Source organism: Pygoscelis adeliae, unplaced genomic scaffold (genome assembly GCF_000699105.1).
Source record: "Pygoscelis adeliae isolate BGI_AS28 unplaced genomic scaffold, ASM69910v1 Scaffold104, whole genome shotgun sequence".
In the NCBI taxonomy this organism is placed as follows: domain Eukaryota; kingdom Metazoa; phylum Chordata; class Aves; order Sphenisciformes; family Spheniscidae; genus Pygoscelis; species Pygoscelis adeliae.
In genome coordinates, this window is record NW_008824655.1 from 968,959 (window position 1) to 978,687 (window position 9,729).

Consider the following 9,729-nt stretch of genomic DNA (forward strand, 5'->3'; position numbering starts at 1 on the left):
CGGGGGGTGGAGCCGGCGCCCGCAGGCGATGGCGCGTCTTGCTCGGTACGGAGCCAGGAGCAAGAGCGAGGTCGAGCCCGCGCCTGCCTCCCAAGGCACCTCGGCGGTTCACCAGAATGTGCCGGGGGAGATACGGCCGCTACCAGATTTCTGTTGGGTAGCGTGTTATGCCAGCGTTCGTTTTGCCCCACGTTCACCCAGTGAACCTAAGCCTGATCTGTATTTTAGGAAGTACATACCACGCAGGATTAGTAGTCATCGGTTCTGCAATAGAGGGAGATAAAATTTAAAGCTATACTGACTCTTTTCTGCTGGAGATTGCATGCCGAGTTGAGCCATCTTTGTGCGGTAGACGAACCACCCTACTACTAATGAGAAAAAAGAAAACTCGGCCTCCTTAAAGGAAGGTTCTGCCTGCGAGATGCTCTTTGAGTCTGAATTTTTTGTGTGGTCTTTAACCCTTAAACGTGTGTCATCCAATTGACTTCAGGAGCAGCAACTGTTTCCAGCTTCACTTTGGCTAAACAATTAAGTGTTGGCTTGAAACTAAGCTTGGAAGATGGGCAGTTGTTCACCACCGTGACTTGCTTAAATCGGTTTTATTTACAGCTTCCTCTTCCACAAAGGTCCTTGATATATTTGATGGTACCCTATCTGCCTAACATCCTGCTACAAAAGGTGGGATCCTGCACTCTCTAGAGCGCAGCCTGCTTTTCAGAGCAAATTACTTTCTGAGATATCAGTAATGAATCAGAAACAGTAATGAAGGTTTTCTTTTATCAGGAGTTCTAACATACTGGGAAAATGTACTGAGCTGTTGGAAGAGCACAGCAGAGGGGGATGCTATGCTCTCTAGAGTGCCGCTTATGGATAGGCTTCTAAGTTTGCTGAACATATGAGCAGCAAATCCAGGCTTGATAGTAGTTCAGGAGATGCCTTATTATAGACATGTGTATTCCCACCGAGTGTTGAATGTATGCTTAAGTGCTTTCCCAATTTCTGTATTTCAAAATCGAGTCGAGGTCCTTGTGAAATCTAAGAGAAATGTTCCATTTGCAGAAATGGATTTGAAATAATGCCCTTCTTGTAACTGCATAAGAAAGGATGGAGTTCGCATACGGACACTTGGGGGTCTGGATTCTAAATAGATCCAAACCAGAATTTATTTGTGATATTATCCTTGGACTGGAGAACCAATACGAGCATCATGCTTGCGTTGTATACAGATAAATCATATTTAAATTATTTAACAGTAAATGGCTAGAAAAACTTGGTTAATTTGAATCTGGTTTGCTTTATTTATTTTTTTTGTAATAGCACATCTCATATTATGATGTGAAACACTGAAGGTTGTTAAGATAATGTTCACTCCCGCAGCAGATGAGCTGGCTCTTCAAACCCAATAATGAGTATCCTCATTGATTCATACTATCACTCAACCCATGAGGGGTCATTTGTGGCTTCCAGTCTTCTGGACACAGCCATATGGCATCCCAGTGGGATCCAGGGCACTGACCCTGGGCTATTACAAGGGATACATGGTTGGCACGCTAGACTACTGATTAAATATTAACCACAGCAGACACATTATTTTCACTCTGCTTTGAAATGAGTCTTTAATTAGAAAGAAAATAACAGCAGCAAATGAAGTTTCATGGTTGTTGTCTGAAGTAAATATTTTGACCTGTTGCCTGTGGTACAAGCTCAGAAAAGTCCCCCGAGACTTTCAGGCTGCCACTCAGACCAAACACAGGTGTCTTGAATGGTATCCAGCCATCCATCATCTGACATAGGTAAGGAAGTTTAAATAGGAGATTTAAGCCTAGATAAAAAGAACATACTCCTGTTAAATTTAGCCATGTCTTTTCTAGGACCAGCTACTCTTGAAGCTGTAGTTGTACGAGCAACTGAAAATATTTCTTTTTTTTTTTTCTCATAATGGAAATTCTTGTCAAATAAATTTACCAGGAGCTTTAATTTAATTCTTTATTTAACAGTCTCGTTTATTATTCTTACATGCCCTGAAAGAAGAGCCATTGGGTTTAATTACATTCTGGGGGGGGAATAACTAGTTAAGGACGCACATTTTACAGTTCATGAATAATATATGGTTTTAGGTACATAACTTCCATGTTTTATGTCTTTATAAGATGCTGAGATAATCCAGAATTTACTTTTTTGCCCCCAGAAATGAAGATGTAGTTATTTTTTAAAATTCCTTATTCCTAAGCCCTTGATTTTGTCTTTGCTGTTTTCCAACCCCTGAGAAGTCTTTCCTAAAAATGAAGCAGATTCTTAATGTGTAAAACAACCTCTAATTTACTCATAATTAAATAGAAATAGATTTGCTGTTGCTTAATACTTATTATAAGTCCAAGGGAGTATTTTCTAAACAGTCATTTGAATTTTTTCATTGCAGAGAAATACAGACTCACTGTTCCTGTCAAATAGCGTGCATCTCCTAAAGTTTATAGCAAGCCACTTCTGTGTTTTTATTAAAAAGAAATATGATTAAGCCACTTACTAATAAAAGCAGTGGTTTCATGTGCATAAATCCTGCCACTCCCTTTTGTGTTATAAGCTGTAAAAGTGACTATTTTGTCTTTCAACACAGTTTTCTCAGAGACAAGGCTGAGTGAAACGTCTTGGTGTGTTATTACAGATTTTTCTTAGTTTGGGGTTATACTAATTTATACCTTAATTAGGACCACAGTCTTAGAAACTATTTTAGCTGTGGATCAAAGCAGAAGCCCATCAGAAGCACTGGTAGTACATAGTGCCAGTATTAAAAAAGTGTATATTATAGAAAAACTTTCTCACAGAGGATCCCAAGCAGCTAGTGGTTGTTTTATGCCCTAGAAAGTGTGATTTATCACATACTACATGCTTGCCCTCATGCTAGTATTTTATAATGTCTGTTTCTTAGAACCACTGTTACTTTTTGTCTACAGCATGTATATACTATAGACCTTATTTCCATAAATAATGCTTTCATCACATACATTCATGTGACATCTTGGTTAATTTTCTTAAGTTAAATTTCACAGCAGCCCACTTATTAATTTAGGTTTTCTAGGTGATTTTTAGCAATGGTGGTTTTGTTGAAGACCCTAATTAATAAAAACAACCCTACCCCCCCCCAATGTTCTACCCTGACTTATACTTCTACGAGTTGAAAACATGTCCAAATTTTCTTTTTTGCTTTTTAATTAAAGCTGACTTCCATAACTGAGGTTTGAATTTGATTTAGTACTCTTTAAAGTAGTGATGTCTTAATCCACAAATGAAAGTGAATGTTTTCTCTGTAAACATTTAGGAAGATTGTCTACTCAAGCAGGTGAGAAGATAACAAACATAAATTGTTCATGTTGGTATTGAAGAAACTCTCTACTTATTGAGTGAGTACAAAGTGTTTCTTCTTGGAAACAGAGGAGTCGTTAGTGAAAAAGGTGACATTCAGAAGATCACAGGAGTTTCTGTAGGGAGATTGAGCCCTCTGAAATTCCACCTTCATCACCGGTGCACGCTAAACCTCTTAAAAGTGGCAGCAATACCCATTGCCTGCAGTTGTAAGGCCTTTCCAGCTCCTGTTGTAGCTGCCTGAGCATTTCAGTGGCTTTCGTGCAGAGGTCTTGGGTGTTCTTCCTCAGTTTTGTCCAAAGGGAAGCTCTCTACGCAGTCTCCCTGTGCCTCTTCAGCCCCGTAAACCATCAATAGCAAAAGGGAGAATCTCTTCCCTTGGTTTTTATCCATTGGGTAGGAAAGGTGACCATCAATATCCTCCTTTCATCAGTAAAATAGCTCAAAGACTAAAATCCTTAGGGAGATTCCCTGTGACTTCCCAAGGCTTTGGGTTAGCAACTGCTCATCTTTCCATTTCTGTGTGCTCTGTCTTTTCCTCCTACATTATGTGTTAAACCTTTCAAAGTTTCTAAGCAGAAATCTATTTTGAGAATTAGTGGGTTCATTTGATTAGTGACATGGTAGAGAAAAATAGCTGTTTTGCTAAGCTGGTATTATTTGCAATAGGTCAAATTCTGCCAGCAGCTTCTCTCTTCCTGATGCAGAGTAGATCTGTTGAGATGCATACGGATTCTTCTGGTTTCACTTCGGAACAATCTGAAGCAGAATTTAGCCCGTTACACTTAATTACATGAAAATCATCTTGTAAAGGTCTCATTAGTCTTTCTATTTGTGCTGCTGTTTTTCTGCATTAATCATTTCAGCAAACATATGAGCAATTTTGGGTCTCGCTGTTTACATACAGAGAGTTTATACTATAATTCTCTGTTTGAATCCCTAGCTATGTTCTTGGGTTTTATTTTGATGGTAGTAGGACTTGATTTAAAAAAGGGATATATGATTTCAAAACTATAATGAGCCTGCACTAGAGAAAACTCCATTAAGTCTTTTTTTTTTTTTTTTTTTTTTTAAATTTCCCCTAAAAGTACGAAATGAAAATTTGCTTGGAAAAACCACGAGCTCGGTGCAAGAATATACCGGTGCGTGTTAATGTAAGGAAAAAAAAAAAAAGTATCTTTTGAGTCAAAGGAGGTGTAAAGAAAGCAAACGAGCTTTGTCAGTAGGTGATGGGAAGCGACGGCAGGCTCCAGGACCGGCGCCGGAGCAGATGTTCTCTACCTGCCTCGTTACTAATTTCAACAAGTGTTCGCCTTCTAGCTGCTGCCAGCAATGGCATGGTTTGTTACCATGAGCAATTTTCTTAATTAACAGACATTAATTAGCCATTTAGCAATTTTGCAAGCATTTGTTTAGCAGCTTTCCTAAACATGAATACCACTGTGATAATGGTACTGATTAGAGGGTCCCCTAATTAACAGTACAGGGAAGGAAAATTGAAATCACATAAATTAAAAAGGGAGGGGAAGTTAATGAAGGCAGGACATATTTGCACCTGCAAATCTTTTGTACGGCGGAAACTTGAGTGCAATGTAAATAAAGTAAGAGGGTGGGTTTTTTTTCCTCTTTTTTTTTTATTTGAACAGTTCGGCAGAGAGATGGAGCCAAGCAGATTTAAACCAACAGCCTCCTGCCAGCCTCCCCGCTCCAGCCGCTGCGCCCGGGGAAGTGAAGTCCCACCGTTTACACCACCATTTATTCTCCAGGAGCCAAAGGCAACCAGCCCCTGCCCCTCCTGCCCGGTGAACCTTGGCTGGAAGAGGTCACAGCACCTCAGGACAACCCTCCCGGTGCCAACGCAACTGCCTTCTCCATCCACATCCCACCACAGTGGAGAAGACAAACCTCTGTGGTCCAACTGTAGCATCAACCACCTCTAGCAGAAGTCATCTCCATGCATGAAACTTGACTTATTTTTTGCTTCTGAAGTTTGCGAATGCAAACCGCACCAGGGGCAGCAGCCACCTCCCATCACCGGTTCACAGAGGACAGCACCCCTCAACGAGGTCTGGCCACCATCAAAGCCCTTCCTACACGTCACAGCTGCAGGATTTGGGGTAGGGAAGATTGGCAAAGGTGAACGAGCAATGAAACCAAGTGGAAAGGACAAACCAGGACTCGCAGAGGCCAACCCTCAAGTCCCGTCAACGCAAAAGTCAACAGGTCCTCCACAATGCCCCCTTATATTTTTTTTTTTTTTTTTTTTTTTTTAACTATGCCAGGAACTCTGCAATATGTGGCTGGTTTTCTTCAGGTTCCTCAGCATCAGCAGGGCCTTAAATATAACGCATATTGGAGATTGGGGACTCGTGTAGAAATGTACTGATTTTAATTCAGGCTTGCTGTGCTGCTGGAATGGGAAACATTAGTGTTTATGATAATAGAAAGAAAATGAGTAAATTTTTCGGTGCTTGGAGATGCAGTGTCTATTTACGTTACCTGTTAGCAGATAATGCAGTCTCTGAAGAACACTGCCCTGGGCTGTGTTCTTGTCACTCCTTCCTCCTTCATATCTGATTGAATAATTGGAAAGAAATCCTCCTGGGGACAACTGAGTTAACGTAGGAAGTGGGCAACTATTGGTAGCAATCTTGCTTGTTAATTGGAACGATATCTTAATAACCCAACATGTCATTTTGGATACTGTGGGACATAGGGTTCTAAAATAGAAGCCAAAAGTGATGTTCTCATCACTTGTCATCATAGATCCAAGAGTATTTATGGATGCTTTATGACTTTTTGTCCTGTAAGACAATTAACTCCATCTTATCCTCACATAATGGGAACAGTTGTTCATTAACACTTTCTCAGTCTTTCTGTAAAGTGTCTTGGATACCATTTCCATCTTTAAGCCTTCAGACTGTATGTAAACTGTGCAGTGTATTCTGGTAGATGGATAGATGTTGGTACACGTGGCTTCCAAAATACTTTCAACTAGAAGATGATGTAGAAAATATACAATAATATGAAATATTACATTTCCAATCATGTTTGGTTGTCGTGTGTGGTGGTGGGGGATTTTTTTGCTTTGGGTTTTTTGGGGTTTTTTGGTGTTTTTTTTTTTTGTGTGTGCATGCTGTCCTTCTCCCAATCACATCTATTCCATTACTTAGAACTAGGGGACAAAGTTCTCCCCTTTCTTGTATGCTGTATAATTTCAGATCCTGCCAGATCATAAGGACATATCTCTCCTGTCAAAAGGCACTCATAGAAACTTATTTAATTTTTTCCTCTGACCCTACTAAGCCTAGAAAATACATCCTGTGAACCCTGACTATTGATGTGTTAGACCTGCTGAAACACTAATCAGATGGCAGACTGGCTGATTTCTCTCCTTTTTCTCCAAGGAGTGCAACAGTTGCTCAGAAATGACCCAAATAATTTTTATTAATGGGCCCAACATTACTTTCATTTCAAAAGAGGCAAATCATTTAATAAAATGTGTGTTCAGTTGTGTTCATTAGTGCTAATCAGTAGTTCATTAAACCTTAATCATGTCAATTTCGGGCCACTAATATTCAGGTAGTTTAATAAAGGACCCAGCAGTAAAAGAGCACACATTGCCTATTCAGGAGCATATTCATCCATAGCAAACCCTGCTTGAATACATGCTGTCCATTCAGTTGGGTATCAGGGATGTGATAATAACAGATGAAGGCAAAAAAGCATACATGGCAAAACACCACTGATACAGTTTTAACTATAGCCCATGCTGTGCTTTTATATTATGAAGCCTTTGTCCCATAGAGCCCTGTTGCTGACTTTGGTGGGAGCGCTGTTTGAGGAAGGGGTGCATCAGGCTGAAACTTTTGACCGATGGAGTTAGCCTCTCTAGTGGAAACAGCAGGACAGAGTCTGAGTATATTGGGAATGCTTAGTATTTTGAAAGGATGATTTGTAAAACAGCATATTGGAGATGTCCTGGAGACTCCAGTTCATAAAGTAATTAACATACGTAAAATGTGAGGGTATGCGTAGTTCTACTGAAGTCACTGCTACTGATGTCTTATTCAAAGCTCATGAATCTAGCTTAGTACTTTTCCAAGATCTCATACTGTCTTCTAAGAAAGGCTGTTACCAGTTGAACAATTTGCTCTGGATGTGTGAAGCCCAAACAGTGCTACAGACAACGCTGAACAAATATGCTTCACTTATTACTATTTATGTATTAAAAAGTCACTCTGAATTTCACGGTTTGCACTGAAGTCTGAGGAATAAGAGTGACTTGTATTGATATACTAATTCTGTGTCTGAGCTCAGATGTGCCAGAAATATCATGAGCTGTTTTATTCCAGTTAAAATTTTATGCTAATGCATGTTTGTACAAGCATGTCAGTCATAATTGTTTCTGTGAACCAAACGAGTTAACAGCTGGTTAGAAAGATGAAATTTTAGGGAGAGGCCTGGAATTACTTGCTGCTTGTTCTTAAGATCTTTTCTTCATTGAAATCCAGTCATAGTTTTTGAGATGCTGGTTTCTGTATTTTAGGTGACCATAACTGAAGAAGGTATAGCAACATGTGAATCTCTTCCCTCCAAGAAGTGCAGTGTACTATTTTTATCATCTAGTACAGTAAGTTGTCATCATACAGTGAGGTCATCCTTCTGATCCTGTCCAGGTAAGAAAATTATTGTTTAACTCAAATTGGACCCCTACTTTAATCTCCTTTTACACTCTCTATCATCTCTTCTTTCTGACTTAGCAGTTCTCATGGACACTGTTGACCCATTTCAGTGAGAGATCTTGACGTTTGTAGTAAATTTTTGTCCTACAACAAAACATTGTGCCAGAAAGAAAACAAGAATTTACCTCTTCCCTCCTCTGTAGATTGAATACCATATAGAGCCTATTTCCTTTTTTTTTTCCTTGCTCTATAACCACCCCTTTCTCCTTTTCTTCTTTTTTCGATCAAATAAGGAAGTGAAAATAATATGGGAAGATATATTCTATACCAACTGCATTTAGTAAATGAGTTTCCAGGCATATTAATGCAATAGTTGTAAGTGTCTCTGCTAAGATAGCTATATTCATCATGTCTTTACTAAGCACTTTTGTATAGGTAAGTAAATGGTGTATTTGTTTTCCCAGCCTACTCTCATCAGAAATGAGTTAAATGCCTACAGAATGATCCTAGATCATTGCTATTTAATGTCTTGATAATTTTTACAACTGTGTATTCATCTTGCCTGTCTGAGGGTCTCCATTCAGTCTGCCTTTCTGTTGACTGGAGTCTCATGTCTCATTTTACCACCCCTCTAAAACTCTGCTTAAAATAAAGCTGACATTACAACAGGCTGGTGATGCTTTCACATGCTGGACAGGAGCTTATCAACAGCTCCAAGAAGCAGTGTGAGTTCAGACATTGTTGTCAAACCTGCACTACATCATTGGGATTTCCATCCCAGCAGGTGAAGGTTAAAATTTTAGTGCAGCATGGTATTTTCTTCTCCTGCTCTGTTGTCACATGACAAGGAGAGCAAACAAGTCTAGTGGAGACAGACAAGTCTGTGCAGATAGGTTGGACCCCCTGGGTGCAAATAGCATACTCCATTCTTGGACGTTTTCCCTGCTGCCCCTTCTTTTCTCTTCCTTTGAAGCTTACAGACATCTTTGGCGTATGGTATGGCAAAGTCTGAAAGAAAAGGTTAGATAAGGACTGGTGGGAGAAGACAGCTCAAACCATGTGCAGCCTGGATTTGGCAAAGGGTCCAACACAATACCTTCCAAGGACTTGCTTAAACCGTTTGTAACAGGAAGGTGCTTGTTTTTGCAAAGTCAGAAGAAAATCAAAGCAGAGGTTTCTGGGAAGTCCTAAGAACTGCCAACAGCACAAGCTCTCTGACATATGCACTTTGGGATATGCAAGCTGTTGGCGAAATGAAAAACAGTTCAGCCTATAAAAGTCTGATGGTGGACTGGCATGAGATTCTGTTATACCTGAACTGGTTATAGTTACGAAAGTGGCATGTCAGATGTTGAAGAAGTCAAAATGTAATTGGTCTGATCTGAATATGAGGACTCAGGTAGATGCAAGTTCTTCTGGACCCTGTCTGGACTCACAGGCAGTGCTTCGGCAGCTGAAATCAAAGCTGTATTATTGTAGGTGGGCTTTTTTTTTTCCTTTCTTTTTTTTTAAATTTAAATTTATTTTATACTGTCATAGGGGATCTCCAAGGGAAAAAAGAATGCATACAGCTTAGCTAAGGAGCAAGGCTCTCAATCAGCAGCTATAACAGACTTATTCTCTGTGGCCTGGGATACCTGGGGTACATTGACTAGTGGACCAGTACCAGAATATAAATAATACC